Source organism: Lynx canadensis, chromosome B4, assembly GCF_007474595.2.
Source record: "Lynx canadensis isolate LIC74 chromosome B4, mLynCan4.pri.v2, whole genome shotgun sequence".
NCBI lineage: Eukaryota > Metazoa > Chordata > Mammalia > Carnivora > Felidae > Lynx > Lynx canadensis.
The window spans coordinates 80,154,370-80,181,758 of NC_044309.1; positions in this window are offsets into that span (position 1 = coordinate 80,154,370).

Genomic DNA, 27,389 nt, shown 5'->3' on the forward strand with positions numbered 1-27,389 from the left:
CTGCAGCCCAAGGGAGAGGCCAGCTGGTCCGACTGTGGGGTGATGCCGGCCCCCATCCCACCCTCACATCTTCAGGTCCTGACCCTTTGTTAGGCGAGGAACCCAAGGAATCTCTGTGTCAGAATCTTAAGCCCACCACTGCTGCAAAGGTAACCTCTAGGTGAAAACTGCCCAAGCCAAGGGCTGAGAACCCCCTTTGGGAAGAGAGGAACTGCAGCCTGACTGCTGTATAATCCAGCAAAGCACAAATGTATGAACCCAGCTCTCTCGTGTTTTTTTTTTTTTTTTTTTTTTCCAGCCCAGGCACCAACTCTTTAGATTTTTCCCAGGATTTGGGAGCTTGGGGTGGGGGCGGGGAGGGGAATAGGGAGGGAGGTGTGTGACTCAGCTCCTCCCAGGAGCCCTGGTGGGGGACAGGGGACATAGTGTCCTGCCCCAGTCCTCCTCCCCACTCCACACCCCCAGCCTTGGCCAACTCAAACAGGCCCCCTCCCTGTCCATTCCTGGCTCCTGTTTATACCGGGAGCCCCTTAGTCATTCTCTGGCTGGCTTTTCTACTCTCCCCAATATCCCTCCTCTCTTGGCTCTCTCTGCCCTTATAAGTCCTCTCCCAGTGGCCCCAACACCTCCTGCCTTTCCTCTCACCATGCCTGCCTTTGCCTGGCTCTGCTTTCCTCTGCTTCCGGGTCAGGCCTGGCTTAGGGTTCCCTTCTAGTTGGAACGGCTTCAGCACAGCCCTCCAGGTCTGGAAGCTGGCCTAAAAAGGTCAGCCAGGAGGGGGTCAACCTAGAGGTTATCAGCCCAACTCTCTTTCAGAAGAGGAAATGGGTGGCGACAGATGAAGTGACTTGTCCAAGGTCACGCGGCTAGCAAGTTAGTGGTGAGTCTAGAACTTAAGTGTTTTGACTCAACCCAATGCCCTCTCTTCTTAGGCAGCTGACCTCTAAACGTTCTGTCTCCTCTCCGCTTTCTCTCTTTTGTGTATGTCTCATCTTGTCTCTGGCCCAGCCTGTGTATCTTCAAGTGTCTCTGTTTTCTCTCTCAGATCTGACCTCTCTGGTACCCTCTGTCCCATCATCGCTCCGTAGGAATGATTTGCTGTGATGACGGACACTTATTAATCACAGTCTGCTTGACGGAGGGGCAGAAGGGGTGAAGGGCAAGGGCAGGACACTCACCAGGCTCCTGCTGTCACCAGCCTGCCTGCCTGAAGGCTGGAGCCTGAGAACCAGAAGAGTAAATTTGCAGAGGTGGTCAGGGTAGTGGTGCAAGTTCTAAAGCCAGGAGCCATGCTTAGTTTCAGTGGGATGGGAGAGGGCTGGGGAGTATTGATAAAGGTTTATTTAGCATGTGCTCTGTGCCTGGTCCTGGGCTTGACCTTTAACTTGTCTTTATCCTACTTAATTCTTCCTAACTCTTCAACATTGAATGTATTATGATCCTCATTTTATTGTCAAGAAACTGAGGCCCATGGAGTGAAGTGACTAAGCCAAGATCAACAGAAAGAAAGGGGCAGAAGTAGAATTCAAATTCAATCCCAACTGATTCCAAGGTCGTTGCTTTTCCCACTGTACTGTCAGTTTAGCGCTCTAAACTGGGCTGGTTTCTGTGGGGGAAGATTCTGGAGCAGGGATCTTTAAGCTAGGGTCACTGTCCCCAGGGTGTGGTAGGGGGAAGATGGGGTACACAATCCATGAATCCTCTGAAACTGGATGGAAGTATGCATGTGATTTCTCTGGGGTGAGACTCAGTTGTTTCTTTTAGATTCTCAAATGCCTGGAAATTCTGAGAACACTGAGGCCGGGTGTCCTGATTTCAAGGAGTAGATTCAAGCCTTGTTGGGTCTGTACGAAGCCCGTTTGGGTGGTTTGGGCTGAGTGAGGTCTTCGTGAAATAAAACTTCCTCACTGGTATGTGGTATATCACACACAAATGGGTTGTAGGTACCCCAAGACAGATACCGATCCTCTCAACCCTTGTAGCCTAGAGAGACCCGGGACTGCCAGAAACCCCCGGCTGGTGGCTCTCACTTACCCTGGTGGACTGTGCAAATATCATGTTCTCGAGGTCGCTTGATACAAACAAGAATTGGAAGAGTTTGCTGGACAAAAGGGGCCAGGCCAGAGGAGTTGGGTGGTTTATGACTCCTGGCTTTGGCCTGGGGGTCCCGCTCCTTCTGCCCTATGGTGGGGTGATGAGTGGGAGTCATTCTCAGAGAGGGATGGAAGGAGAGATACTTAGGAAGTTTATGGAGCTGCAGGGGGCTCTCTGGAAGGAGAGTGGAAGCCCAGTTATCTCAGGAGTCTGAGTCCAGAGCCTGCTAACACCGAGGCACTGCTCTGAGCTTGTGTATTTAAGAGAGAGCAATTGGAAAGGACGGGAGCAGGCCATGTGAACCCTTGGGCTCTGTCACTGCCCTGACTCAGGTCTCAGTCTAGGGGAACTGATGGCTCCATCATCTGTGAGTCACCACCCACCACCCCCACTCCCTGTCTGGTGGGGAGAACCCCCTCCCCCATGTCCTAGACCTAAAATAAACCCAGACTACCCGCCCCTTTCCACCCCCACTTTGCTCAGAGCACGGGAGGGGTAGATGAGAGATGTTTGCTAGAGTGACAAGACCAGTCCTGGGAGATAAGATGCTTGAGTTCTCTTGGTGCTCCAGGGCTCTGAACCTAGGGCTTGAGACTGTGACCAGATATCAGTTTGGTAGGAACCAAACTGGGAAATTTCCCAAGCTGGGCTAGGTTAGGGAGAGACAGAGGGACAGGAATTAGGGGGAAGGGCATTGATGGGAGAGGAGCAGGGCTGAGGAGACACTGGGGCAAAAAATATAAGATCCGGGAGTACAAAACAAGCAGATCAATGGGAAGGAATTTCCCCCACCCCAGCTGGAGTCTTCTTTTCCAAACCCTCTTCGGTTTTCTATTCTTTTTTTTTTTTTTCCTGGAACAGAATTCTACAGAAAATGTAACAACCCCAGATAGGAAGTTAAAAGGGAAATACGATTCTCTGGGGTGTCCTAAACGTTGACCTCATTTTATTTGCTCACCCACCCCACCCCCATTACTTTCCATCTTTTTTCTCTTCCTTGCTGCCCTGTACTTACCTCTGGACAGGAAAGGAGTGCCTGAAGCTTCTGTGCTTAAGGGCCTGGGGGCTGGAGGAGAGATCCATCCGGGGTGGGAGCTGTGGGCGGGAGCAGCAGTTTCCTGGGATGGCCTTCCCAGATGTAAGCACATCTGGAGCCCATCAGGGAGGGACCTGGAACACCAGGATTCCCAATACACATCCGATCGGGGCTGTGAGGGGCTGAAGACGAGCCAGGCGGTCCCTCCCACCTCCATAAGTTTGCCTGCCATTTCCAGCCCTTTCCTGGGAAGGATTACCAATCCCAGACAGGAAGTTAGGGCATTGGAAGGGGCTGGGAGCCGGGCAAGGGACTCCTGGGATTTGCACCTCAAACCCGGACATACTGTTTCATTAACTTCAGCTCTTTCTGGCTACATAGACATGACAACATCCTTGATCAGGCAGGCATCAGGATGTGTGTGTGTGTGTGTGTGTGTGTGTGTGTGTGTGTACAGCACAGGTATGCCATGTGTCCTTAACAAAATAATAAAGTTATGGTGGCATGAGGTTGGGGTTGGGGGCCAGCATGTGCCCCCTGCTTGCTTCTCATGAAAGGACAGAAGTCTTCCTCCCCATGAGTCTCTGGACCTTTTGCACTCCTCACCTCTCCACCCCTAAACAAACACACACACTCCTTCCTTGGCTGCAAATTCCTCTCCGTCCATCGTCACCTTGTAATGAACACATTTGTTTTCCAGGGATCACGTACAGGGCTAAGAATAGGTCTATCCCTTGCCCTTCCTTTCAGAGAGATCTAACCTGTTGGGGTGCTGAATTTGGGGGTAAATGGGGCGCACAATGACCCCTGCAAGGGGGTCCAGGTGTCGCCAGCAGCCAGCCCCGAAGGGTAAAACAGAAAGTCTCTGGGGCTGAGACTCAGGAACTCACTGCTATGGAGCACTCCTGGGGGGGGGGGGTGCGGGCAGAGCCCTCTCCCTTTCTGCTACAGCTATAGCTTGATGGGGAACTTCTGCAAACCTTAAAAGATTCTTAGCCAACTTCTGGACTCCAAGGCTGTGGTTTGCTGAGTTGAGATAATAATATAATAGAAGGTAGTGTTGTACACAGTTAACAAGCGCAAACATATATCAGGCTTCCTGCCTTACCTGCTGCAAGGGTTGAATGGGCTATGCCCTTTGAGCCTCTGTCCCTTCTCACCTCTGACCTCAACCTTTGATTGGACTTCAAAGCCCCAGGGGAGAAGCCAAGGGGAGGAGTTCCCTGACCTGTTGGCATAGATCCCTTTCAATAGCTATCCAGCAGCTCAGAGGCTGGGCACCCAACACCTCCTGGCCAAAGTCTCTGATCTAGCCTTGGCTAGGGGGTCCCAGCTGACAGAACTGTGGGGTTAGGAGGTTGGGGTTAGGGCTCATGTCCTCAGGTCTCTAAGATAGAGGTGTGTGTGTGTGTGTGTGTGTGTGTGTGTGTGTGTGAGAGATAGAAACTGATCTGGGAAGAAGGGAAATGGGGTTTGGTAGAGAGCTGAGTGACTGGGGAGGAAAGATTGGAATGGAGCTCAAAGCTTTCACCTTGGGGAGATCAGCCCTTTCTTCAGACCACACCCTCACACCCAGCCAGCCACGGCTGGCTGGCCACACCCCCACAGCTGGCTGGGAAGAGATCACAACCCTACCCCCCCCCCCACAAGCCAATTGGTTACAGATGTGCCACAAAAGGGGGGTGGTGGTGTTGGAAGGAGGTTGGGTGGATGGAGGTGCAGGGAGGGAAGGAGGGGAGACTCATGGAAGGGAGAGAGGGAGAAGTTGTGGTCAAGGGGAGGAAGACTGGAAGAGTTGGAAGGAAAGAGCTGGAGAGGGAGAGGGGAAAGGGGAAAGAAGGGTCTCCTTCCCCCTGCAATTTTCCCCACTTGCTGCAGGCAAATTAATCTCCTTAAACCAAAGCTCTGATGATGTTGCTTCCCAGCTCAAAACCTTCCACGGCTCCACTCTTTTAACCAGTAAAGATGTGTCTACTCTAAAGTGCTGAGAACCAGGCAAGGCACATAGGAAGTGTGGTTGACCCAAGTCCGCCTACATTTTGAGTGCTAACTATGTACAAAGTTGAGTGGGCCATGCTCGGGGGAATAATAAAGGAGAAGAAGGAGGAGGGAGAATCAGACTATGATGGAGAATAAAATAGGAGCAAAGGGGTAGACAGAGAGGGGCCATGGAAAGAGAAAAGGCAGAGCGACTGGACAGCAGAGCCAGTGAAACAGAAGGGGTGGAGGCAGCGAGAAGGAGGGTCCTGGAAAGATGGTAGGAGGAAAGGGGAAAGGGCCAGGAAGGCAAGAAGTAGGGGGAAGAGGGAGGCTGTGGAGGGAGGGAGGAGGCATGGCAAGTGGGAGATGATAGAACTGGGGGACCATCCCTTCCTCCTGCTGGGGCAGGAACTCTGCTGGCCACCAAGAGGCACTTTGGAGTGGGCAGGAAGCCTGCAGGCTGCCTGGTCTGCTCCTCACCTGCTCCCCATTTAGGACCTAGCTTTGTCTGTTTCTTGCCATTTTGGGGTCCTTGAATTGACTATTCTTTCTCTGGTTCCCTGTCCTCCTCATCCCCACCCCTTGGGTACCAATTTCTGAAGTTGGCTTCCTCTGAACTCATCACACCACAGGCTGGTCTCCTGCATTCCTCTTCTATGGGTTTCTTTCCATGAAGTGTGTGGGCAGGGGTGAAACAGACCCGGAGGTGCTTCCAGCTCTTGTCTGCTCTCCACTCAGTGTCTCTCCTTCTCTGATAAATCCGTCCCAGGCTGAGACATTTGTGTCAGAGGTCCCTCTGGCTCCTTTCCTGCTCCTGAATCCCTGGGGTGGTGTTTGGGGGTGGGAGGAGGGGTAAGGTCCGAGGTGGAAACTCTGACGCTGAATGCAGGCCCCCAGCCCCACTCAGACTGGCTGAGCTCATCTCTCCAAGCAACCGCAGCTGGACATTTTCCATGTGATCACCTCAGGGATGGGGGCTGGGTTCCAGAAACCCAGACAGAGCTGACTGAGTTTCACAACCAGCAGGCTGGGGGATGGATCACCCTCAGGTGCTCCACCTTACCTCTGCTGTGCTCTGTAGGGAAAGCCATGGAGAAGCAAGGCCAGAGGAGAAATAGGCCTGGAGAAGAGTCAACGCTGGGATAGATCTTGGGCCCAAGTTGGCCCAGTTTCCATATCCCTGCGTGGATGTTCACCGTTTGTGCTGGCTGGGCTGGGAAAAGATCCTGTGTGATGTGAATGTTTATGTGAGGTGAGAATCTGTGTGTGTGTGCGTGTGTGTGTGTGTGTGTGTGGTCTGAACACCTGCAATGTGTCCGTGTACGCACATACATGGGTGGGGGGCATCTCTGTCCTGAGTGGTCAACAGGCCACAGTTGGGGTGTGATCTCTTGTCAGTGCAGGGGGAGGTGAGAGAGCTGCCTGAGGGATGAGAGCTGCCTGTTTTCCCCACCGCCCCACCCCTTCTCTAGCCAGTGGCCTTCTCTTACAACCACAGATAACCGGAAGGACAGAGAAAGCAAGCCATAAAACAGAAGGAGGAATGGGTCACTTTCTTCCTCAGTGGAAAAAATTGGGGCAAGGGGCTTCGGGGACTGGCTGACGTGGGGCTGATTGGCCAGGAGTGGATGCAGGTTGCTGCGAGAGTAGCCCCTGGCCTCCTGCCACAAAGGCTGCGGAGCTGGAAGCGGTAGATGGTGTCCAGCGTGGGTCTCCGCACCCTTTTCCCCCATCTCCCCCAGGCCCCGAGATGTTGGGACACTCTGGAAGAGGTGGGTGGGGGGTGTTCGGTGGGGAGGTAGAAAAGAGAGTGGTCAGGAAGCACTTGGCTGTTTGTTCCCTCTCTTTCCTGACTCCTTTGTGGCGGCAGACGGGCTTCCTTCCTCCCTAAGCCACCTTGGCTCCGAGCTCATTTCCGCTTTTATGCCCTTAGCGAAGCTCTCAGGCTGGCACAGTGGAGTTTTTCCAAGCTGAGTGTTCTGGGAACGGGGACCCCTAGAGGAGTGGGAATAGGGGCCGAGGAATGCAAATGAGATGCCAGTCCGGCCCTCTCATAACACGTTTCAAGGTCAGTAGCCCCACTTGAATGAACTGTGGGAGGGGATCATTGGCCAGAAGATGGGAAGCCCCTGCACCAAGCAGGGACCCAGGTATTTGGTTACCTGGGGCCTGCCCCTCCTGCAACTTGGGATGTGGAGACAGCAGGGCTGAAGAGACACCCCCACCCCCCCCCCCCCCTGCAGCCTAGCTTCCTTCTCTGTATCCCTACTTGGCTGTCCTTGCCTCGGTCTGCCCTGCCCCACCTCCCACCTCCATCCACTGCCCTACAAGTCAAGGAATGTAAGTTTCCTCTCTCACTCTCTCATTGATTAGTCATGGGCACCCCGATCCCCACGGGAACTGTTACTCACCCTTGGGCCCCCCCTCACTGGCAGTGGTCTCCCCAGAACTGGCTGAATTCCTGTAGGAGGAGCTCACAGTATTGGACATGGAGGGGAGGTAGTGAGGGTTGTGGGTGGTGGGCAATGTCCTAGAGACAGCCAAAGCAGGAGGCCCTCCGTCTCCCCAACACACGCATGCGGGGAGGTCCTCCTCCTGGCTCTGGCCACTTTAATGGTCGCGGAGGTTTAGGCAGAAGGGGTAGAACTGGGGTAGGGTCTGTGTGCTGTGACTGTGTGGAGAAGGGCCCAAAGCAACTGGGCATCTAGTCCCTTCACTGGTGCTGGCCAGGACAGAGCCTGGGGCCCGCTCTTTGGATTTGGCTGAGTGCCCAGGCCTGGCCTCTGTCTCCCAGAATTAGACAGGGGCCTTCCCAATAAGGAGCCTCCCAACTCTGGGTCTATTCCCTTGCTGCCCCCACTCCCTCTCCCCTCTAATAGCTCCTCTGCCCTAAAATGGCCACGTTTTTTCCCTCCTTTCCTCCTTCCCTCCCCCATATCCAGTTTTGGGCCCCAGGGGAGGGAAGGGGGCTTGGTAAGCATTAAGGACTGCCCAGGGGCCATATGGACTGGTTTGAAGGAGGGTAATGGGATCTCAGGAAAAGAGGGGAATCAGGCCATATGACCCAGGTATATGTAGGGGTGGGAGTAGAGGCAGGGTTTCCTAGGGTTACTGCCTTTTCCTATAATAATAGCGTATGCTACTGTTATATATACTATATACGATTATACATATTATAATACACACTATGTACTATACTATGAGAGCTTTACACATAGTAACTCATTTACTTGGCACTGTCACTGTATGAGGGAGCTACTGTTGAACCTGTTAAGATGAGGGAACTAAGTCACAGAGAGTTTAAGTAACTAGTCCAGGGTAAGTGGAAGAGCTGAGATTCAAACCCAAGCGATCTGGCTTCACTTTAGGAGAAACTGACCCACTGGCTTTGTGGAATACTTGGGCCTCACTGGCCGAGGCATAAGGAATGCCCAAGTGACTTATAGGGTGATGCTCACAGAAGCTGCCAGTTAAATGTGACCCATTAAGGACCCTTGGGTATTAGCATGGGTACAGACTAAACACTCCCAGAGAGTCATTGGTCCGTTGAAAAAAAACAAAAACAAAACCCAACAAGCGTATTGTTGAGTGACACGCAAGTGATATGCAGGTTAGGACAGAAGCCAAATAAATGTGACTGGAGGGCTGGGGTGGGGGTGGAGGGTTGTGGGGATGCTCGAAGGGGCCCCAAATAAGATCTAGGGCTAAGAGGGAAGAATGAAGAAGAAACCACAGGTGTGTGTGGAGGGACTTCCTTGAGCCCTTTTCTGGCCTTTGCTTTGTTCTAGGCATTAAAAAATAGTGACTTATTCTACCTACTGAGGTGGAGAAAGGAAGAGGAGAATGAGAATTCTTCTAGCTCTGACAGCAGGCAGGGACCCTCTGGGATGGATCCAGGTATTTGACCTGGAAGTTCCTGTTTGAGCAAGACTCTGCTCTTCTCTGGTTCTCAGTTTTTTCTTTCTTAAACCAAGGAATTGAACTAGACGGTCCCTGAAGTTCCATCTCCAACACATTCAGATGCCTAATTAAGAACCCAGTGGGGGAGGGGCGCCTGGGTGGCTCAGTCGGTTAAGCGTCAGACTTCAGCTCAGGTCATGATCTCACGGTCGGTCCATGAGTTCGAGCCCCGCGTCGGGCTCTGGGCTGTCAGTTCAGAGCCTGGAGCCTGCTTCGGATTCTGTGTCTCCTTCTCTCTCTGTCCCCCCTCTTTCTGCCCCTCCTCCACTCACACTCTGTCTCTCTATCAAAAAATGAATAAACGTTAAAAAAAAAAAAAAGAACTCAGTGGGGGAAAACCAGCGTGGGGGTTGGAGTCCTTGTGTGTGTGTGTGTGTGTGTGTGGTGGAGGGGGGGGCAGGACTAAACAAACACTTGGTAACTAGGATGAGCTCAGGGCTCTGAGGGAGAGACTCTGCAGGGGGTGACGGGAAGGAAACCAGGCCAGGCCAGGCCAGACCCCAGAAAAGTGAATGGAGTATGGACTCATTCATTCACTCTTTCATTCATTTAACCATGTACCTTCAGAAATTAAAACTTAGGAATCTGAGCTTCCCATCCAAGGAGGCTCTAATGAGGCTAGGAGCTCTAGATGTCTAGAAGGGGCAAACTTTCAGGTTCCTCCCCAATTTTTGAGGTATTATGGGAAAAATTAGCTAAGTACCAGGTACAGATCTGAGCATTATGCATATATTACCTCATTTAACCTCAAAACAATCTGATGAGGCAGCTGTTTCTATCTTTCAAATAATTTCCCTATTTAATCTTGCCAACAACCCTCTAAAGTTAACAAAGCCATCTGACTGATGAGGAATCTGAAAAAGCAGGAAAAGGCAAAATTAGATTTCTTTTTTTTAAAAAAAACATTATTTATTTTTAAATATTTATTTATTTAGAGAGAGAGTACAGATGAGCAGGGGAGGGGCAGAGAGTGAGCGAGAGGGAATTCCAAGTAGGTTCCACGCTGTCAGCACAGAGCCCCACGTGGGGCTTGATCCCACGAACTGTGAGATGAAATCAAGAGTCGGACACTCAACTGACTGAGCCACCCAGGCGCCCCCCAAATTAGATTGCTATTAGACGTTTCTAAGTGGTAAAGGTGGGAGGCCCTGGAAGGAGTTGTGGGGATTCTCACTTCCTGTGAAGATCTTTTCTGCTCTGGGTTTCAGGATTGATTTAGCTGAAGGACAGAGGGGTGTAATTTGGAGCCCTTGACAGACAGGGAATGAATATGCACATTAAGGTGCCTGACAAGTTACCGGTTATGGCACCTTGATACCTTTGCCTTTCGAGATAGAATAGAGTTGGGGAATTACTTTAAATTGGCCACAGGAGACTGGGAGGCCAGAGGCTGAATTCTGAGTGAACTAGCTGGCCTTTGTTTCACCAACTAACTACTGGCTCAACAGCAGGATAGAAGGGAATTAGATATACAGAGGGACTTCCCTATTGTTTGGGTTGATAGGGGAATCTTGCCTCCTGTGGGCGATTGTAAAGTTAATAGATTGTTCCATCACCGGTCAGCAGGAGGTGGGGGTGTGAGTGGTAGCCGGCGGTGGAAGGGGGGGATGGTAGTGGAGGTGGAGGCTCCCCCGGATGACCTCTGACCTGTTCGAAGAGCCTGAGATTTCTGAGGGGGAGGAGGAGGAGGAAATTTACCAAAAGGGCACTTTGAGGGGAGGAGGGTCCACGTGTTGGGCTCCAGCCTGGGGTGAAGTCAGAGACATAAATCACACCTCCCAACTGCCCGTTTCCGCTTTGAGCTCGGTTCCCAGCCAAAAGCCGGGCTATCCTGCCAGAGGAGTGAGTGTGGAGACGGGGGAGGGACCAAGGAGCTGGAAGCCAGTGGTTGGGAATGGGAATCAGCTGGGAATGAGCATCTGGTCTCATCAGAGTCATGAAATGGGCTCAGGGTGAGGGCTGGTAGGGCCGGGAGCCTGGAGATCTTCACAAAACTGCGCTCTGGTAGATCTCGCTCTCATTCTACTTGGGACACACCCACCGCCCCACCCAGTCTGCTGAATTCTCCTTTCCCACAAACCGCACCAATGTGACATGCCTCGAGGCTCAGACCCCTACAGAGACACACCCCCACTCTTTTCCCATCCAGCTGTTGCTCACTTTTGCCAGAAAACCCCCGATCTTCCTCCGATGACCCGCCCTGAGAAAGGAGGGCAGCCTGAGGGAGATAAGTGTATCCTGGATCTTCATTAAAGGTCTAGAACCATCCTCCTCTAGTGATCCAAAAGCCTGAGCTATGTCATTTTTTCCTCACAGGGGACGGGTCTGGCGGCTTTTCCCTCTCACTTTAGGAGAACCCTGGGGTTGGCTCTCCTCTTGGTGTGCAATGCCTCCTCGCCAGGAGGTAGAGCGGGAGGCCTGACACTCAGTGTGCCTGTTGGGTGAGGTAGATGTTTGAGGGCAGGAAGTTGAGAAAGCAACTGAGACAATGGCGTTTTTTCCGCTGGCCGCTGGCCGGAGTCCAGGTTGCCGGGTCCTGTCTGACCCTAGCAGCGCCTCCTACTTCTTCCTTTGGTCAGCTTCCCACTCAGGGCTCATTTGTGGGGAGAGATAGGAGAGGCAGTGCTCCAGTGGAGGGAAGGCCTCTTCCCCCTTTTCCAGGTGACTGTTCTGGATTGACCAGAGATTTGGGGGGCACAAGTAACCTGGTCCAGCCTGGGACCGTGCCATCCGTGCCTGGTGTTCTCTTCCATGTAAAGGAGTTTGCCGTGACCTCTCTAAGGTATAGCTAGAAGTACATCTAAGGGGAGCAATTATGCTTCATTTTGGGCTACGTTTGCCCCATTCTTTTCTCTAAATTATCTGTTTGCATCCCCATTAGACTGGAAGCTTTACTGGAACAAGGACTGTGTGTCTGTCCATTGATTTGGCCCTCAGACTAGCATTAGGAAAATAATATATATATCTATATAGATATAGATATAGATATTTAATTTTTTATTGTTTATTTATTTTTGAGAGAGTGAGAGAGAGTATGAGCATGAGAGAGGGAGACACCAAATCTGAAACAGGCCAGGCTCCAAGCTGTCAGCACAGAGTCCAATGCAAGGCTCAAACCCACGAACCGTGAGATCATGACCTGAGCTGAAGTCGGATGCTTAACTGACTGCGCCGCCCAGGCGCCCCAATATATATTTCTTGATATGCAAAGTGATAACATGATGATACAGGAGGAGGAGAGGGAGATCTTGGGAATGCTGGAATATATGTTTTCCTAGAAAAGGGGAGGGAGTTGGGCCACAGCTACCAGGGCCACTTAAATGGGGATAAATTGATATTGAAGCCTCCTTCCACCCCTACCTGTTTGGATCAGAAAAAGCCTCTTCCCGATACAACCTCTAAGTCAGTCCCTTGAGGCTCAATGATTCGGTATTGTTTTACTAATGTGCTGAATTTATCTTTAGTTTTCTCCTGTGATTCCAACATCTGGAAGGCACTCATCAAGGCCTGCACAAACTTCCCCAACTTCTTCTAACTCTCAGTCATGCTCCTCTCTTCTGAATTCTTGCGCTCATAGTCTGGACTACACAGTCTAGCATTTAATTATACAGGGTATTTATAAAGTCCTTGTGAATACATTTAGAAAGTGAGTACGTTTGGATGTATATATGATAGAAGCAACGGTAAATATTTTATGAAAGCATATTCCATATAATTTTTAATGCTAACGTTTGCTTTTTGTTAATATGCTTTTAATCTGTACAGAAAAGGCATATGTTATACTGGAAAGATAACCTGGGTTCGAATGCTGCCTCCCTCACAACAAGTTACTTGACATTCCTGGGTCTCAGTACCTTCATCTGTAAAGCAGAAGTCATACCTTCCTTGACTTGTTGGGAGAATTAAAGGAGCATGGTGCATGTACCATCACCTGCTGCAGTGCGTGACTGCAAATATTAAAACCTCATCCAATCTGGCTGATGAATCTGAAATCTATTCAAAGTCTGATATGCTCTTTGAATGAAATGGGATGTATTTTATTGGTCAGTTCTCAGCACAGACATTACTTCCTCCTTAATCCTCTCCCAGTTCCCTAGACTTCTAGTCATTACACTGTATCTTCTTGTTTGTCTTGCCCATTGTGAGAAATAAGCCCACTGACCCAATCAAAGGAGGGACGCGGAGACTTGGAGCACAGTGAAGCCAGGCTTTCGTCAACGTTCCTGCAAAAGCAGGTGTCTGATGGACAGGCATGCTCGGCCAGTCACAGCAGACAATTTATCTCCTAGTATGCAAGTCCCGCCCCTGGTTCCTCATTGGCTGAGTACTACAGAAGTTACAACCTTACCCGGGTGTCGCCTATGCCCATATAAGGCGTAGTAGTAAGGTAAAAAATAGTCTGATGAGGGGACCCTGGGTGGCTCAGTCGGTTAAGCATATGACTTCAGCTCTGGTCATGATCTCGTGGATTGTGAGTTCAAGCCCCGCGTCGGGCTCTGTGCTGACAGCTCAGGGCCTGGAGCCTGCTTCAGATTCTCTGTCTCTCCATCTCTCCATCTCTCCATCTCTCGGCCCTTCCCCCTGCTCGTGCTCTTTGTCTCTATCTCTCAATAACAGATAAACGTTAAAAACAAACAAAGAAAGTAGTCTGATGGGAGCAAATGTACATTTCCTGAGGTGACACAGTCTTTCAGTCCTTCCTCCCTCTGGTCTTTGACACATGCTCATTGCAAAGCCCACGAAAATAAGCCTCTGAAACGGAGAGGGTAAGAAGAACCAGGAAGTGAAGTGTTGAAGGGATTGGGACTCCATTATGGGGGGGGGGGGTTCATATATATTTCCAACAGGTTGTAAACCTTCTGTTAACTAGACAGCACAGCTTTTATTTGGTATTTCTGAAAATGAATCAATCCTGTTTTTTCTTTTTTTTTTTTTTTTAATTTTTTTTTTCAACGTTTATTTATTTTTGGGACAGAGAGAGACAGAGCATGAACGGGGGAGGGCAGAGAGAGAGGGAGACACAGAATCCGAAACAGGCTCCAGGCTCTGAGCCATCAGCCCAGAGCCGACGCGGGGCTCGAACTCACGGACCGCGAGATCGTGACCTGGCTGAAGTTGGACGCTTAACCGACTGCGCCACCCAGGCGCCCCAATCCTGTTTTTTCTCACACCCACTAAACTCAGTTCTGTGAGGTAAGGGTCTTGTTTACTTCAGTTTTTCCATTGTCTAGCACATTGCCCAGTTCAGTAAATATTATTTGAATAAATTAAACCTTTTTGCAAAAGCAATGGTGGGGTGCCTGGCTGGTTCAGTCAGTAGAGCATGTGACACTTGATCTCAGGGGTATGAGTTCGAGTCCCATGTTGGGGGTAGAGTTAACTTAAACAACAACAACAACAACAACAACAACGGTAGGGGTGCCTGGGTGGCTCAGTCGGTTAAGTATCTGACTTCAGCCCAGGTCATGATCTTGTGGTTAGTGAGTTCAAGCCCCACATCAGGCTCTGTGCTGACAGCTCAGAGCCTGGAGCCTGCTTTGGATTCTGTGTCTCCCTCTCTCTCTGCCCCTCCCCTGCTTGCACTCTGTCTCTCTCTCAGGAAATGAATAAACATAAAAAGAAATTTTAAAAACCCAAAAAAGCAAAGGTAAACATAACAGTGATATTACAAAATTAATTTCTGAACTGTATGACAATTTTTAATTAAAAAATTAAAACAAAAAATTTATGTTTATTTATTTATTTAAAAAAAAATTTTTTTTATGTTTATTTATTTTTGAGACAGAGAGAGACAGAGCTTGAACGGGGGAGGGTCAGAGAGAGGGAGACACAGAATCTGAAACAGGCTCCAGGCTCTGAGCTGTCAGCACAGAGCCCGACGCGGGGCTCGAACTCACGGACCGCAAGATCATGACCTGAGCCGAAGTCGGACGCTCAACCGACAGAGCCACCCAGGCACCCCAATTTATGTTTATTTTTGAGAGTTAGAGAGACACAGAGCTTGAGCACAGGAGGGGCCGAAAGAGAGGGAGACACAGAATCTGAGGCAGGCTCCAGGTTCTGAGCTGTTAGCACAGAGCCCCATGTAGGGCTTGAACTCACAAATTGTGAGATCATGACCGAAGCCAAAGTCAGACGCTTAACCGGCTGAGCCACCCAGGTGCCATGACAAATAATTTTTTTAACAAGATAATCTTCTAGCAAGATAGCACTTCTTGCTATCGTGCTTTTGATATACATCCAATTCTTGAAATGTATCTGGAGATGTGATCTAACAGCTTGTTAAAATTGTTCACTTGAAGCTGTCCCCACAGAACCAGATTTGCAGGTATGGCAGAGACCACTGTCTCCCAACGTCCAGTTTCTTCTTCTTCTTTTTTTTTTAGTAACACGACCCTTCCACTCTGCTATCCACACTGAAGTTTAGCAGGATACATGGCTGTTGGCTAGATACTACTCTGCCCAGCCTTTCTTTCTTTCCTTTAAAATAAATTTCTTTGAAAGTTTATTTATTTATTTTGAGAGAGGGAGGAAAAGAGAGAGAATCCCAAGCAGGCTCCGCACTGTCACTGCAGAGGCGGACGTGAGGCTTGAATCCATGAACCATGAGACCATGACCTGAGCTGAAATCAACAGTCAGACACTTAACCATCTGAGCTGTCCAGGTGCCACCCCCTCCCCCCAAGCCTTTCTTATAGTAGGAGTGGCCACATAACCAAGTTCTGGTAAATGGAATGTGAGTGAACCAATGCGTGTAACTTCTGGGTCATATTCTTAAAAAGGAAAGCTGATTGCCCTTGGCTTCCTCTTTCTTCCTTTTGCTTGCTGGGACATCGTGACAAACTAAGTAGCCACCTTCCACCAAGCCATACAAGACTTCTCCACTAGTCAAGGACTACTTACCCATCTCCTTCTGGTTTATTTCTTTTTTGAACCACTCTGTGGGTCTCTTTGTTACAGCAGCATGGCCTATGTTTTTTGAAAAAAGATTAAGAGCACCATGAAATCATGAAATCTCAGCCTACTTTGAAGAATATTTTTAAGGAGTTCAAAAATCAAATTGAACCAGTTTCAATGAAAATAGAATCTGCTGAGGTCTAATTTTCTTTTTCTTTTCTTTTCTTTTCTTTTCTTTTCTTTTCTTTTCTTTTCTTTTCTTTTCTTTTCTTTTCTTTCTTTCTTTCTTTCTTTCTTTCTGGGCAATGGCAAAGGGTCTAGTTTCTTTTAATGGCATTTTGTGAAAAACTATGGAATGTGATCTATCGTGAGCATACTCAAATTTCTTGCAGGCGGGGGCACCTGGGTGGCTCTGGGTGGTTAAGCGTCTGACTTCAGCTCAGGTCACAATCTCATGGTTCATGAGTTAGAGCCCCGTGTCCGGCTCTGTGCTGACAGCTCAGAGCCTGGAGCCTGCTTCAGATTCTGTGTCTCCCTCTCTCTGCCCTCCCCCCACTCATACTCTGTCTCTCTGCCCATCTCTCAAAAAGAAGTAAACATTAAAAAAAAATTTCTTGTAGGCGTTTAAACATCCAACCTCTTCTATTTAGCATAATGTATTATTTATGATAACCTTGAAATCCTCGATGGATTATGGGGTAGCTAGCCTCCAAGATAGCTCAATGATCCTCATCTCATGGTATTCATGCCCTTTCTGTGTTCCCTTCCTACATGGCTTCCTACAATACAATACTGTGGAAGCGACATATGTGACTTTCAAGGCTGAGTCATAAACAGACATTGCAGCTTCTACCTTGGTGTGCCTCTTGGATCACTTGCTTTGAGGGAAGGCAGCTGGCATGTCATGGTGACACTCAAGCAGCTCTATGGCAGGACCCATGTGGTGAGGAACTAGGGCCCTCCACCAAGAGCCAGCACCGACTTGCCAGAATTTGAGTTTGTGCACGAGTCACCTTGCAGTACAAGGTGACCAACCCTAGCCGAGCTTTCAGAAAACTGCAGCCCCCATTGACATCTTAACTACAACCTTGTGAGAGACCTTCGGCTCAGAACCACCTAGCTAAGCTGCTTCTGAGTTCTTGACCCACAGGAACTGTGTGAGAGAATAAATGTTTACTGTTGTTTTAAGTCGCTACATTTGGGGGCGGTTCGTTGTGCATCAATAGGTACCGAATGCAGATTAGACATTCCTTGAAAGTAGGATTCATGAGTTCTACCTATTTTACTTCAAGTTACTGCATCACCTCCCCTCCTACTTCCGCCTTGGAGATGAGAGCATACTGAAATATCTGGCAAAATATGGGAGGTGAAATGACATTCCCCTTGAAATTCAGTATGACACATCTGAATGAGGAAAACCAAGATGTCAATCGGTCCATTCTGACCGTTTTTTTATTTCTGAGGGTATTTACGAGTCCCCAGGGTGGAGGTGAGGATAAAGGAGTAGAACTCAGGTCTCAGGATGAGTATTGTTATTTGTCATTCTGGAATCCCCCAGAATTCTCCGTTCTCAGTTCGGGAGTGGAATATGTTCTTAGGCCTGGGTATATAGGGAAGCTTTGGTAAATGGGGAGTTTCCAGTATCCTATGGAAACTTCCAGTACCCAGAGGATATTGGAAACTCACCTGGACAAAGGAAGTGAGATAGTGCCTGGGGCGGGGGAAGGTGAAGTGTTGGCTCTCTTCACAGGATCACTTCAGGCACAAGTCCTTGCCCAGGGACCAGGTGAACATTGCACAGGCAGCCAGAACCAATGGCCAGCCCACTGTGAATCTGCATCAGCAGGAAGGAGCTTGAGTGAGGAGGGGCAGCTCTGTAGGCAATGGAGCAGAGATCAGAGACAGACTTGCACTGGGCCCAGACTCAGTATGTAGCAATACAGTTGTCCCTTCTTATCTGCAGGGGATATCTCCCTGGATACCTGAAACTTAGACGGTACTGAACCCTATACCTATTTTGTTTTTTCCTATACACACATACCTATGATAACATTTAATTTATAAATTAGGCACAGTAAGAGATTAACAAGAGCAGTAAGACAATCATAATGACATATTGTGACGAAAGTTATAAATGTGATTTCTTTCTCAAAATATCTCTGTGCTGTACTCCTCCTTCTTCTTACGATGATCATATGAGATAATGCCTCCGTGATGAGATACAGAGAGGTGAATGACATCGGTTACTACTGACCTTCTGACATCTTGTCTGAGGCTCCTCTGCTTCTGGACCGCGGCTGACCGCAAGTAACTCAAACTGTAGAAAGTGAAACTGCAGACGGTGGGGGAGGAATGCTGCACAAAGGATATTACCTAGATGAGCATCACTTTATTTTTGACACAATAGTTTTAGATTCTTTGAGTTACAAGGTTGACTAGGGCCTCCAGCCTTCTCAGTACACAGAAGACTAGGAGGTCTGTGGACTTCACATCCCTGTGGCGGTGGACGTCCAGTGTGGGAACAGAGGTAGCACGAGTAGGGACACTAGGAACTCAGAACTTTCACTTCCCCTCCCCGCCCCCCCAGTACATGGTTCCCTTAGTTTAGACACAGCTTATGCCTGGGGTCACACAGGGTTCTGTGGGTGCTATATGGGTCACCCTCAACAAGGGAAAGTCAATCACTGCTCAAAACTAAATAGCAGATATTAGAGGAGGAAGATATTCTAGATACTGTCTAGTCCAATGTCCTCATTTTACAGATAAGGAAACCAAGGCCCAGAGAAATGAAGTAACTTGCCCAAGGTCATACAGCTAACGTGGGATAGAATCCAAGTATCTTTATCCCAAGTTAGTTCTTTCCACCATGCCATGTTTGCCTTCCACTCTACGAATTCCCGTGTATCCCACTCCCATTTATCCTAACACTCAACCTCAAGTTCTGGATTATATTCAGAAGGTCCATTTCTAGACTTTTCTTTTCCAATGGAAGGGCAAAGATGAAGAGCTTCTGCTATGGTTTTCAGATAGAATGCTACCCCCTTTGCCTGCCTCCCTTTCTCCTGTCGCTCTCAGTGACGAACTGAATCTATTTCTCCATACGCAGGAGATTCTCGCAGAAGTTCTGGGCTCCATTCAGTCTGTGGCAGGGGAAGCGGATGGGCACAATGCCCTGGGATGCCCTCCAGTTTGGCAGGCTGATCGTATCCAACTGATGGTCATGGCCTGGTGCCCACTGGTAGGGAGGGTGCCCACCCATGCCTTTACTTGGTGCCTGGCATATCCACAGATGCCACATGGCTGGCGGGATACCTATGCTGCATCTTGTCTGATTTGCTGGTCCTGGTTTGTGTCACTTTTAGATTTGTGTATATATATGGCAGAATTTTAAAAGCATGGTCTCTCCATGGGTTTAAGATGCTGGCATTTCTAGACCGGCAGGCAGGACACCTCACTGCCAACCCAGGATCTGTGTTACACAGCCCAGACCTGGACGTCAGGAAACTCCTTCAAATGTCTCTGTGATCCCCTTCTTCCCATCCTTCTGCCACCTTAGAGTTCTTTGTATCCCTCCTTCCCAGCCTCGTATCAGAAGCTGAGAGGTCCTAGTGTGAGGTCAAAGTCTCCAAGAAAGGGAAGGAAGAAAATAGGGTGTAATAGGTTTAGGTAAGTGGGGACTGGGAAGCAACAAAGGTACCTTGCTTATTCTCTCTCTCAGGCTTCAGAAGACTCTGGAAGCTGCTTATTGCCCAGTATTTTCCACTGCAACCCCAGACAGACTTAGACTGCATCTCTACCTGCTGGACACCAAGGAGATCGACAACCCTGCTTTTAGCTTTCTCTGGGGAATATGGACAGTAAAACTTCACTAATACTCCATCTTTATTCCAAGGTTAAATTCTTCCTTCTCAATCTGTTGAAGCCACATTTTTCTCTCTTAGAAACTGCCTTTTCAGAAGGCTGGACTCCAGGCAGAGCTGGGTACAATTTCCTCCATATGCTATTCTTTCCCTCTCCAAAAGTCTCTAAGAGGCTGGATAAAGGGCCTCACCTCCTTGCATCAGTTGCCCTAGGTGTGGGGGTGGTTGAAATCTATGCCCTTCTTCACACCTGTTAACTATGTCCACAAACAGAAAGCAGCAGGTAGGTGGGGTGATACTTAGGCATAGATCACAGGGTCCCTGTTCACCTTAGGGGCAGGGAGAAAAAAAGATAGATAAAGAATTGCCCTTGTCTCTATGTCCCCCACCTGACAGAGAGATATGGGAGATCTGGGGGGTGGGGTGTCCTCTCTACTGCTCTCCTCATACTCATGGCTGTTCTCTTCCCATGCCCACTAGCAAAGACAACTCCCTTAGGACCTACCAGCGATCATTCAATCATTTCATGGTGGAAACCATGAAAGTCATTTCAGAAGTGAAGGTCATTTATAAGGAGTGACAGCTCTCAAATGAATCTTTTATTGGTGAAATGGGACAGTGTCAATAAATACCCTTAAAATTGAGTAGGACACACAATAGCGTCAATCCATGGAGGGTACAGGGCTAGGGAAACAAATGACACCAGATCCAGAAATCTACTCTCCTTTCCCCGACTACATTGTGATCTACCAAGGTTAAGAAAAAACAGTCATTTCTTTTTTATTGTTTTGGATGCCTGACCTTGACTGAAAGGATGCCCTCTGTCTTTCAAATTTTTGTTAAAAATTTTTTTAATACTTATTTATTTTTGAGAGAGAGAGAGAGAGAGAGAAAGAGAGAGAGAGATACAGACCACAAGAAGGGGAGGGGCAGAAGAGAGGGAGACACAGAATTCACAGCAGGCTCTAAGCTCTGAGCTATCAGCACAGAGCCCACCGCGGGTCTTGAACCCACAGACTACAAGATCATGACCTGAGGCAAAGTTGGATGCTCAACCGATTGAACCACCCAGGTGCCCCTCAAATTTTTGTTTTAAAAATTGGAAATCAAGGAGTAAAGACAACGTATGGGGATGATCTTGTGCTGTGTGAACATCATGTCATCTGTGTATTAAATATCCTCAGTTTATTCACTACAGTGCTTATAGTTAACACTATTAAAAACTTTAGTGCATTTCCCCCCATTTATACCTTTAAAAAAATGTTTATTTACTTTGAGAGAGAAAGACAGAGAACTCAGGGGAGGGGCAGGGAGAGAAGACAGAATCCCAAGTTGACAGTGCACAGCCTGACGCGGGGCTTGATCTTAGCAACAGTGAGATCATGACCTGAGCCGAGATCAAGAGTCCAATGCTTAACCCACTGAGCCACCCAGGTGTCCCTCCCATTTATGCCTTTAAGTGATCTTATGATTCAGGTACCGTTCCTTTATTATCTCATATTCTTAATAGTTACTATACTATACTCTTTACTTTGTGATTAGTGTGTACAGTTTTAAGGATCCATGAAGGACCTAGGTCCTTAAAAACTCAAATAGTGTGAATATCTTCCTTGTGAATTCCTAAAAAGCCTTTATTCAAAGTAACATGTACTTTTAGAAACCTTACTGTACAGGAGAATGACGTGAGGTGTATTGTGAAAAACAGATTCCTGTGTGCTGCTTCCAGATATTCTGATTTAGTAAGTCTGGACCAAAGCCCAGGCATCTGCATTTTAAAATAAGCACCCAAGTAATTATGATGTAGGTGATATTTGGATTACGCTTTGAGAAACAGCGCCTTTGACTATAAAAGGCCCGAGGACAGGACTGTAACTATAACAAATCTTCATGTGTACGTCCCATTTAATTTGCTGCATGTAGCAATAGATACGGCATCGGAGTTTGGATCATCCTTGGCTAAGGACTAAACTCTGCTCATTCACTGTCATGTCATTTATCTTCTGCACTGAGGACAGGCAGCCCTGGGCCTGCCCGTCCGTTAGAGGCCCTTGGAAAAGAGGCTGTGTGTTACATGTTGAGTGGCTTTCTCTTTTGCTTATCCAAAATATGTCTGTGCAAAGTTTTGGTAAAGGCTGTACACTCTGACATACTGGCCCCGGTGATTCTGCAGCCTTCACCGGAGGGGCCTGAGGAGAAGCTGTCATTTTTTTCTCTACGTTTTGAAATGCACAGCTCAGGGGGCGGGGTGAAGGGTGGAGAGCCCGGGGACTAAACTGGAGTTGGTAAACACGCGTGAAGCAAGCTAAGAAAGCATATTAGCAGGGGAGGAATGACACGGGCTGCACGCGGAGCCTGGAACAACACAGATTTCTCTGAAAAAAGACAGCACCAGTCGCCGCCGGTGTCTATTTTGAAGGAAATAACAACTAAAAACAGTACCGACCCTTGGCTAACATCTGAAGGTTTGTCTGGAAATTGTGTTCTGAAAAGAAGTTTGCATCAGAGAAGCAAGAGAATGAAGGGCAAGTCTTGAAGGAAAAAGAAAAAATAGGCCAAAAAAATCCAGCAAGCACCTCAAATAGCCCAAAGGAGGTTGCAGGGACACGGGGAAAGCTCTATTTAATCTCTTGCCTAGCTAACACAGCCTGGAGGCAGCTTTTAATGCACTTTTTTTTTTTTTTTTTTTTTTTTTTTTTTTTTTTTTTTTTATAACAAGCCTCGTTTTTGAGGTTGTGATGAGCCTTTCTAGCTCCCGGAATCAGTGATGATTCTTTAAAGAATTTCTTTTCCCCTTGACACCTGGGGACAGATTAACCAAAACCCCAGACTGGAAAGTAGGGAACTCCAAAGTTGCTCTGGTGTGCTTTTAAAACACTCTATGTGACTCGGCATGGTGAAGCAAAACCCCATCACTTTCTACGTTACTTTCTGCTTCTCTCACCTCATCTAGATGGCCTCAGAGAATATTTTAAGGTTGACAGGAAACTTTTACAGAATGGTCAAAAAGTAAAGAAAGCCCTAAAAATGGTTGTATAATCTTCCTCTTAAAAAAAAAAAAAACACAACACTAATGTGTTTTGGGGGCGCCTGGGTGGCTCCGTCGGTTGAACGTCCGACTCTTGATTTTGGCTCAGGTCATGATCCCAGGGTTGTGGGGTAGAGCCCTGCGCTAGGCTCTGTGCAGAGTGGAGTCTGTGGAGGTTCTCTCTACTCCTGCCCCCCTCTGCCCCCCACGCCTGCACTCTCTCTCTAAAATAAATAAAAAATGTTTTTCAATTGAATAACTAAGAAAACAGAATTGTAGGGTTGGATTGAACCTCGGAGGTTATCTAAGTTCAGTCTCACTTTATGAAGACAGTTATGAGGCACAGAAAAGTTGAAGGTTTCCAAGGTCGCGGGGCTGGTCTTAGATTGAAGGTATGTTTGTACGGACTCTCAGTTCAATGTCACTTCTGTCAACTGCTTTCATAACCACTTTTCTCGAGTAGTTTTTGCCTGCCCTTGTCCACTTAGTACTCACGTACTGTAGCAACAATTTTTTTTTTTTTTTTTTTAGCAGGGGGGCAGGTTGCCATATGGTACTTTTTTCTTTGAACTTTGAAAGTAACCAATTTCCTCATGAAAAAAAAAGAGTGACCTAATCTTATTGTAAAACAAATATTCAAAAACCTCAACAGGCCCTAGAGTAAACTCTCAGTGCTTCAGGTGCTGACTATCTAGTTTCCTTTTTCCTTCCTCTGCTGACCATGCATTTGGATGTTTACATTGGTCAGTAGCTCTGTAAAACTCCGATACTATATATGTTGTAGGACTGTTTGTGGCAGCTTCCTGATCCCTGGATTGCAGCTACGGCGCTATGTTCTCAAACTCAGTATTTCAGTGGCCATCGGAGACTGCAGCTCCCCAGGTGGGTTAGTTCAGTAGTGTTCTGGGAATCGTTCCTAGAGGCCCTGCCATAGTCTGCTTCTCCAGCTATTCAAGTGATTTTGTAAGCACTTAATGCTCTGCATTAAGCTCCTTTTTCCTTAAGAATATTGAGATACTGTGAGTTTCTGTTTCCTGTTCTAAACCTTGCCTGATGCAGGCATTTAGAAGATAATTATAACGCAACTCAATAAATGCTATTAAAAATAGTGTGAACAGGGGCGCCTGGGTGTCTCAGTCAGTTAAAAGTGTCTGACTTCGGCTCAGGTCATGATCTCACGGTTCGTGGGTTCAGGCCCCGTGTTGGGCTTTGTGCTGACAGCTCAGAGCCTGGAGCCTGCTTCCGATTCTGTGTCTCCCTCTCTCTCTGCCCCTTGCCCACTCACACACCCTGTCTCTCTCTCTCAGAAAGTAAATAAACATTAAAAATATAGTGTGAACAGAGGACAGTAGGAGCCTAGATCAGAGAGGCTGGAATAGTTATCCAAGGAGATAACATTTGAGTTGGAACTTGAAGGTGGAAGATGCTAAGCAGAAAAGTGTTGGCACAGGGAGGAAATGAATGCATTTTAGGAAACAAGATGCACCAAGGTACAGTCACTAAACAGCACAGTGTTGGAGAGATGGTGAGTTCACTATAGTTTGACTATGAGCAAGGTGGGGAGACAACAGGGCTGGAGCAAGAATAAAACACAGTGGGATTAAGAATACTGCCTTTAGGGGCACCTGGGTGGCTCAGTTGGTTAAGCATCCAGCTCGGATCAGGTCAAGATCTCGCGGTTGGTGAGTTCGAGCCCCACATCGGGCTCTGTGCTGACAGCTCGGAGCCTGGAGTCTGCTTCAGATTCTGTCTCCATCTCTCTCTGCCCCTCCCCTGCTCACGCTCTGTCTCTCTGTCTCTCTCTTTCCCTCAAATATAAATAAACTTAAAAAAAAAAAAGAGTACTGCCTTTAGGGGGCGCCTGGGTGGTTCAGTCAGTTGAGCATCTGACTTCAGCTCAGGTCATGATATCACAGTTGGTGGGTTCGAGCCCCGCATTGGGCTTTGTGCTGACAGCTCGGAGCCTGGAGCCTGCTTCGGATTCTGTGGCTCTCTCTCTCTCTCTCTGCCTCTCCCCCGCTCACACTCTGTCTCTCTCTCAAAAATAACAAACATTGAAAAAAAAAAAAAAAAGAGAATACTGCCTTTAGGGGTCTCAGACCTAACTCCAATTCTTGTTCCTCCATACAGTAATTAAGTAACTCTGGTCAAATCTTGTATATTCTATAATCCACAGTTTCCTCATCTACCAAATGGGGACCTAATAATATCTACTTCATGGGCTTATGTGGAATTAATTGGAATTAATTAATTAAAAATTAATTTTTTAAGTGTTTATTTACTTTTGAGAGAGATAGAGAGACACAGCTCGAGCAGGGGAGGGGCAGAGAGAGAGGGAGACACAGAATCCGAAGCAGGCTCCAGGTTCTGAGCTGTCAGCACAGAGCCCAACTCGGCACTTGAACTCATGAACCGTGAGATCGTGACCTGAGCCGAAGTAGGATGCTCAACCGACTGAGACACCCAGGCGCCCCACATACAATGTGCTTTTGTACAGTGCTTGGCACATCAAGTGCTCAAAAAGCCTCTGCAACTATTATTAGGTAAATTGGGAAAGAATTACTAGATAAAAAAAAAATTTTTTTAATGTTTATTTAGAGAGAGAGAGAGAAAGAGAGAGAGAGAATGGGGGAGAGGCAGAGCGAGAGAGGGAGAGAATCCTGGGCAGGCTCTGCACTGTCAGCACTGGGCCCAACTCAGGGCTTGAATCCATGAACTGTGTGATCAGGGCCTGAGCTGAAACCACAAGTTGGACGCTTCACCTGCTGACCACCCACCCAGAAGCCCTAGGTGTGTGTGTTTTTTTAAAAGAACAAATGTAACCTTAGCATTTTTGGAGCTTAAAGGCTACTTATTTATTTATAAAAAAAATTTTTTTTTCAATGTTTATTTTTGACAGAGAGAGAGCATGAGCGGGGAAGGGGCAGAGAGAGAGGAAGACACAGAATCCCAAGCAGGCTCCAGGCTCCGAGCTGTCAGCACTGAACCCAAGACCGCAGGGCTTGAACACACAGACCACGAGATCATGACCTGAGCCGAAGTTGGATGCTCAACCGACTGAGCCACCCAGGCGCCCCAAAGGCTATTTACTAACGAAAAGTATAACACATAAAAAGAGTTTAAGAGAAATAAAATTAAGGTAAAGAGAAAAGAGCAAATAACTTCTGGAAGACAGTGGAGGATAGAAGTGGGTGTGACAGCCAGCCTCCAAGATAGCCCCCGGTGATCCTTGTGCTCCTGCTCCTGTAAAACCCCCTGCCACAGCTCAGCTGTGTAACCAAAAGCATACTGTGGAAATGATACTGTGTAACTCTTGGTAGGTCATAAAATAATTTACGGTTTCCAACTTGCTCTTAACTTACTCTCTCTGAAGGGAGGCAGCTGACATGTTGTGAAGACACTCAGATTTCTGCCAACAACCAACACTGATCTGCCAAGCGAGTAAGTGAGCCACCTTAGAAGCAAAACCTCCAACCTCGGTCAAGTGTACAGGAAACTGCAGCACGGGCTGACATCTTGACTGCAATCACATAAAAGACCCCATACCAGGATCACCCGCCTAAGTCACTCCTTACCCATAGAAACTGTGAAGGTAATAGATGTTTATTATAGGTTTATCCACTAAGCTTTGGGGAAATGTTATGCACCAACAGATAACTAATACACTGGGATACACAGCAGGTAGCAAGGGTGAGGTTAGCCTTGGAGAGGAAGCATACCCCTGAGATAAAGGCAAAGTGGATGCTCTAAGAGTTTAGTCTGGGGATGGGAAAAAGAGGAAGCTAAGTTTGATGACCACTATTTTCTCTAGAGAGTAAGAGGCAAAGCCATCTGCTGAAAGTAAGGATGGGAAATAGGGACTATAAAGTTGAGAACAATAGGGGCGCCTGGGTGACTCAGTTAAGTGTCCAACATCGGCTCAGGTCATGATCTCACAGTTTGTGGGTTTGAGTCCCGCATCAGGCTCTGTGCTGACAGCTTATAGCTTGGTGCTTGCTTCGGATTGTGTCTCTCTCTCTCTCTCTGTCCCTCCCCTGCTTGCACTCTGTCTCTCTCTCAAAAATAAATAAAACATTAAAAAAATTAAAAAAAGATAAAGTTGAGAACAATAAAAAGGGTGCAGTGGTCACCAGGTAAATTTGAAAAAGCCAAACAAGAATGAATACCTGAGTTAAGAAATCATACATCTGCAGTGGAGTCAGTTGGCATATTTAGGTGATTTTCTACCACCATGCTCAAGAACCCAGAAGAAATAGGGTGTAAGAGATAGTGGGTTCCACTTGACTTGGGAATTGGTGACGCAGAGACAGTAAAAAAGCAATGCAGTCAAGAGAATTCAGGGTGATGATTTAGGCCACCGGAGTGACTATGAAGTCCAAGGTGACAGACATGGAAATGAGTTCAAAAGGAAACTCACAGCCTGGGAGAGTGAGAGGTTGGGTGCAAATTACCATTTAGGGAAACAGGAAGGGTCTAGAAGCCAAAAGCAGTAAATTAGAAATCAGAAGTCCCAGGTTATGGTCACAGCTCAGTACTA